Genomic DNA, 6,585 nt, shown 5'->3' on the forward strand with positions numbered 1-6,585 from the left:
GCCCCTGCGGATGCCGATTACCTGGAAAGGGGCGCGACAGAACTTTCTGGAATAATGGGAAAGTTCTAATTCTTGATTTCAGTGGTGGTTACACAGGTCTGTATATGTGTGTACATATTCATGGAGCTGTACACCTTGGTAAAATGTGTGCATTTCACTATAGGAGACTATACCTCAATTAAAAGAAAGAGACAGAGGAAGGAGCGAAAGAGGCAGATCATTTCCACTCCTGCATTTCCTGTGGATTCCTATATCCTTTTTAGAATTTCTCTCAGCATATTTTTTCCTCTAATGTGAAGAATATGGCCTATTTCTGGCATCTGTCCCTCCTGTCTGATTTTTTTGTTTTGTTTTGAATAATTTAGCTACAGACTTCATTCGTTTTTTTAATAGTGCTTATGCTCCCAACCAGTGAATTGTCGAAATCCTCATCATACGACTTCCATTTCACTCATTAGAACCTTAATTGTCAAGCAGCTGAAATGATTCTTATTGTTTATTCTAATCGCTATTAGGAAGGAGTGCTGGAATTATATGTATAATATTAGACACATAACAATAATGAGGGACAAATAAAGTTTATTTTCCCTGAAATTATTTCTACGGTACAGGAAGGGGCATGGTTAAGCAAGGCTACCCTGGGCATCTCTGGAAGGAGCAGAAGCTGGTTTCTCTGGGTGTCTCGACTTGCCTTTCTTATCTTCAGAGTCACTCTTTTCCCACCCCCTTCAGGCACTTGGGGCCTTCAGAGAGTGTTTTTCCTGTTCCCCACATCATAACCCACTCTTGGAAGAATCTGGTGTTGGTCATTACTCCTCCATGCCGATGGGACCCCACTTGCTGCTCCTCCCCAATGTCAGAAATCCAAGAATAAGAGAGACGGGGTCACTGTATTCAGGGGCCAGGAACCTGGAGTTCATGACCAAGGACTCTGGATGGGCAGTGGTATGATGTGGGTGCAAAAAACAAGATACCTAACAAGGGGCAAGTGGGAGCCAAGCCCAAAGCCAAAGATCCTAGAGCAGGGGTTAAGGTGGGAAATTTTCCTCCACCAAGAGGGAGGGAGATTTTTCCTTGTGCCTGACACCTATACCTAGACATACTGTCTGTTTTTTACACAAGTCACTGCTGAGGTTAGCAATGCCCCAGATTTGGCTTCTGGAAGATTGTATTGCTATTATGGTCAACACACCTACTTTGAGTGTCTAGCTGTGAAGAATGTGAAGAGGATGTGAATGGCCCACTCATGCCCATAAGGAATTTACATTCTAGCCAAGGAGTGTACAACGATTCCTGGAAGCTAAGCCCTTTCCTTCCGACCCTCTTCATGAAGCCCCTTCCTGTTTGGCCTTTCCTCTGAGAGGCCATTTTTGATTCTCCTATTCTGAGCTGGGAGACCCTCCAAAGTCCTCCAAAACACCAGTCCTTAGATCAAGTCTCATCATAATTATCACAAATGGTGCCAGAATTTACATGCACGTCTATGTATATTGCAGGTTTTGGAAAAAATCATCACAATAACTCATAAAGTTGTAGCCTCTATTTCCTCATCTATAAAATGGGAATAACAAATGTGTCCACCTTCAAGCGTTGCCACGAGGACTAAACAGAAAACACTCATGTGTTTAATGCCCATGTGATAGTCTACTTTGCTAAGAAATTGAAGGTACAACTTGTGCACATTGAGAACAGAGGTGGAGACAGAGAGAAGAAGCAGTGTGGCCGGTACCCAGATCTCAGGCTGGTTACCAGCCTCCCATCAGGCCCCTGGCAAACTGGCTTAGGCTCCCCCCACAGAAATCTACACAGGGCCAGCTTCGTACCTGCCTTCCCTCCTGGTCCATCTCCCAGTCACCTTTCTATGTACTTCTCATGGGAGATACTAGTTATGTAAAAAGAGGAAGTCTAGGGTCTTCCCCGGTGGCGCAGTGGTTGAGAGTCTGCCTGCCGATGCAGGGGACATGGGTTCGTGCCCCGGTCCGGGAGGATCCCACATGCCGCGGAGCGGCTGTGCCCGTGAGTCATGGCCGCTGAGCCTGTGCGTCCGGAGCCTGTGCTCCGCAACGGAAGAGGCCACAACAGTGAGAGGCCCGCGTACCGCAAAAAAAAAAAAAAAAAAAAAAAGAGGAAGTCTATACAGAATTTTGTGGTGGATAAAAGTGGCAAGAATGAACATCCTGGTCTTGTTCCTGATCTTAGAGGAAATATTTTCAGCTTTTCCCCATTGAGTATGATGTTAGCTGTGTGTTTGTCTTATATGGCCTTTGTTATGTTGAGGTATGTTCCCTCTATGCCCACATTCTGGAGAGTTTTTATCATAAATCGTTGTTGAATTTTGTCAAAAGGTTTGTCCACGTCTATTGAGATGATCATATGGTTTTTATCCTACAATTTGTTGAGGTGTTATCACATTGATTGATTTTTGCAGATATTGAAAAATCATTATATCCCTGGGATAAATCCCACTCGATCATGGTATATGAGCCTTTTAATGTATTGTTGGATTCAGATTGCTAGTATTTTGTTGAGGATTTTGCATCTATGTTCATCAGTGCTATTGGTCTGTTATTTTATGGAATTCCCTGGTGGCCCAGTGATTATGACTTGGCGTTTTCACTGCTGCGGCCTGGGTTCAGTCCCTGGTTGGGGGAAATAAGATCCCCCAAGCCGTGTGGCGCAGTCTGTTGTTATGTGTCTATATGTACATCATTTTAAAGAGAAAAAACATTTCAAGACATCAAAATATTTGAAATGATTGTCTTTCAAAAATGAAATCATGAGGGACTTGTTTTCTACTTTTTCTATTCCCTCAGCTTCACTTTTAAATAAGTACATATTGTTTTCATAAACAGAAAAATTTAGCATAATTTTAAAAATCAAGCCAGTTTTGTGACACTAACGAAACAAAAATCCCTATTTCTGTCCTTCCTGCCTTGGCCCAGAAATGGTCTCAGAGCATGGGGTCTGAGGCTGAGGTTGGGGCTCTATTGCATGTAATCTCCTTGCAAAAATTAAAGGGGGGAAAGCTGGACCATCCACACAAAGTCTTACCAAGGTTTTTATTGATTTATTGGCAAACCAACCTGACTTTATATATTTTATTTGCTTTATCCACTTCATTTTTATATGAGTTTATTTTTAAGGTTTCCATTTATTTGAAGTGGAGGATTTTGCCAGATACAGGTTAAAAAATGACCTGGCCATCAGTGATGGTCTGGATACCGCTTGGCCCAGCCAAGCAAAGACATGAAGGTCAAGGCCACAGTCCCAAAGCATGGAAGAAAGCTTTCCTAAGGGCCACCTGCGGGTCCGTGAGGACTGTGTGAACACGCTCCGTAGAGGTCAAGAATAAGCTTGAGAAGTGAGGCTGATAAAGTGCAGCTCTCCAGGTGGGAACAGAATCCGTGGACTGCTGGGGCTGAGACCTCACCTTGCTCACCCCACACCCTCCAGTTCCATCAGAGGGAGCTGGACCTGGAGTTTCAAAGGGCAGAGCACAAGACCTCACACCAGAACTACTGAATCAGATCTGCAATTTACCAGACCCCAGGTGATGCACAGGCACATTAGAGTCTGAAAAGCACCTCTGTAAGCACCTGGCCCATGTGGGTGCTCACCCATTGATAATCAGGCCTGCATATCCATGTATTATTGTATTGGTTTCTCATACCCTCCCCCAACCCTACAGCAGATGAATAGAATTGATGCTACAGGCCCTATTTTACAAAGGAAGAAAATGATTCAGAAGAACAAGTGACTAGAGCAAAGCCATTTAGCTTGTTAGGTACAGAGCAGCCCTGGGACCCCAGCCTTTGACTCCAAGTTCAGGAATCTCTCCATTACACATACCTTCTTCTTTGTGCTAGACTCAACAAAGGGCAGCTCCATGAAACAGGCCATGTCAGGTACAGATGGGCCATGCTTGTCCTCATAAGGGAGATGGTTTCCATTGACTACAGTATGACATTTCCTACCCTAACTATTTTATCTCATTTACACTCTGTGTCCAGGGCTGTCCGTGCCTTTGGGTGGAGTGAAGCAAGTTCGCTCTCTCACAAACATCTACTCAGAACCCAAATAGGTAGACTTTGAAATACTCTAATGAGAGAGTAGAGGCTGCTGGTTGTTTCAAAATACCCATTCTATCTTCTTTCCCAGTAATACAACCCCAGCTTTAATTGGGGTGGTATTGTACCTAGGTAAAGACTACCTCCCAACTTACCTTGCAGCTAGATATAACTAAGTACTAATGAAAGAGGAGCAGACATTACTAGTGAGTACTATGAGAAATTTCTTTAAAGGGGAGACAAATGGCTGTGCAAACTCTTTTTGCCCTTCTCTCCCGCTTCCTGTTTCCATCTGGATCATGGATGTAATGGCTGGAGCTCTAGCAGCTACTGGATCACAAAGCGACCTCACAGAACAGAGCCAAGGACTAGGGATGAGAGCAGCTCTTGCTGCTGGCTCTCCAGCGGGTGCCTGGAACCCCTATACCAGCTCTGGATACTGCTCTCTGGACTGAGATATGTGAGAAAAAATATCCTCTTATCTTACTCTGTTGAGTCTCTGCTGTAGCAGTCAAATACAATTTCTAACTGATACAGCAAACAGACCAAGATACCCTGACTTTTCAGAGCCTAGAGGCTCATCAGCTGGAATTAATACAATGTGACAAACATGGGATAGAGGATTATAGGAGCCATAAATCCAGGGAACCTGCAAGATGCAGGAAGATTTCTCCAGAGAAGTTAAATCTAAGGTTAGAATTAACAATGGGCTGGATTTAGTCACACAGAGAGGGGAGAGGAGAACATTCCAGGAGAGGAAAGAGCATGTGTAAGGACCCACAGGCAGGACAGGGAGCATCCTCTGTCCTGCTAACGAATTTGAAATTTATCACAACAGTGATAGAGGCTGCTGAAGGCCTGTAAGTAAAAATATTCATGTTAGAAAAAGCCCTCTGGTTGCTATGCTGAGAAGGGACTAAAAAGGCAAGTTTGAAAGCAGGAGGCCAGTTGGAGGCCAGTGCAGGGACATGGGTGAGATACCAGAGCAGCAGGGACCTGGCAGGGTGCTGGCAGTGGGAGAGAGAGAAAGGGATGCACCTGAGTGATACTTGGCAGATAGAACTGACAGGACGTGAAGGGAAGGGGATAGGAAGAGTCATGAGAGGGGCTCAGTGTACTGGCTTTGTAGCTGAGCAGGACCCCATGAGGCCTTCCCAGAATAGACTCCCACCTGCATCCTCTACCTGCCTCTTGTCTGTAGAAAAACTTTAGCCTCCTAGGCCTTCCCCAAGTTCCAAAGAATAAATTTAATCAGAGAAGTGAGAAAAGACAAAAAGAAAGGAAAACAGTCAAGCTAGACAAAATAATAATACCTTAGCCATTAAACAAAGTCAAGGACTTTTAGTTCCTCCTCAAGAGCTATAGAGAATATTCTGAGCCAGGTCCTTTGAGCTGTTTTGCAGATACTGAATCCCCCACCAGGTGGAAGAAGTTAACTGTGTGCTGCCCACAAGCATGTAGACCACAGACCGGTCGGAACAAAGGTTGAGGATGCTGACTCCCTATTACCTCACCACCAGCCAATCAGAAGAATGTCCACGAGCTGATCATGCCCTGCTCCTTGAACAGTATAACACTTCTCATTACCCTCTCCAGGGCGGGCACACAGTCTAGAGGGCATTAGCCTGCTGTGGCCTCCTTTACCTGGCAAAGCAATAAAGCTATTTCTTTCTACTTCACTCAAAACTCTGTCTCCGAGATTTAATCCGGCACCTGTGAACAGAGGCTGAATTTCGACAACAGCTTGAACCGATCTGGGGACATGAGAATCAGCTCATCTGGGCCACACTGCGTTCATCACCACTGCAGAAAAATCTTATTTCTTAGCAACAGATTGTTCTCTCACCTTGCTTGTGGGTGTATCAATGGGTCAGCTCCAGCCCAGTTACCCTTGATTACTGAAAAGAGGTAAGGAAAGCCTTTTCTCATGCACCAAGGCAACATGTGATATATGAGGCTAACACCTGCCAGGGAATAAAGAGAAATTTTTTCAAGTTTTTGTGTGAAAGTAAAAACTGGTGAGTAGATATTTATACAGATAAGTACATGGCAATTATCTTAAAGAATAAATGATCCCAACTATTCTTAGAGTCCAGATTCTATGGTTCTCTTCAAGCAGTGTTGTCAGTCTCAACTCTCAGGGACCATTTAGGTAAAGGTTCCGAGATTCAGTACGTGAAATATGCCGAACATCAAGAAAGAAGGTCCTGGAAATAAAGAGAAAACCACCTCACTACAAGGAGAGCTGTCTCTCACTGAATACCTGGTGCAGCTCTGGCTGCCAATGTTAATCAGATAGAAGTAAGCCAGAACTAATATGCAGTGCAGTTACAGTGGCTGCCAAAGGAGGAAAGTCCAACACGGTTCCCGCAAGAGTCAGGACGCTCAAGACTGAGAGGTATAAACTACCTCAGGCTTCAAAAAGACCAACACTCACAGTCCCACTTAGTAGGCTCTCTTGTGAAAATAATGCAAAATATGGGGTTGAGGATACATCCTTAAGACCAGTGATTGCAGT

The sequence above is a fragment of the Orcinus orca genome, chromosome 2 (assembly GCF_937001465.1).
Source record: "Orcinus orca chromosome 2, mOrcOrc1.1, whole genome shotgun sequence".
Lineage (NCBI taxonomy): Eukaryota > Metazoa > Chordata > Mammalia > Artiodactyla > Delphinidae > Orcinus > Orcinus orca.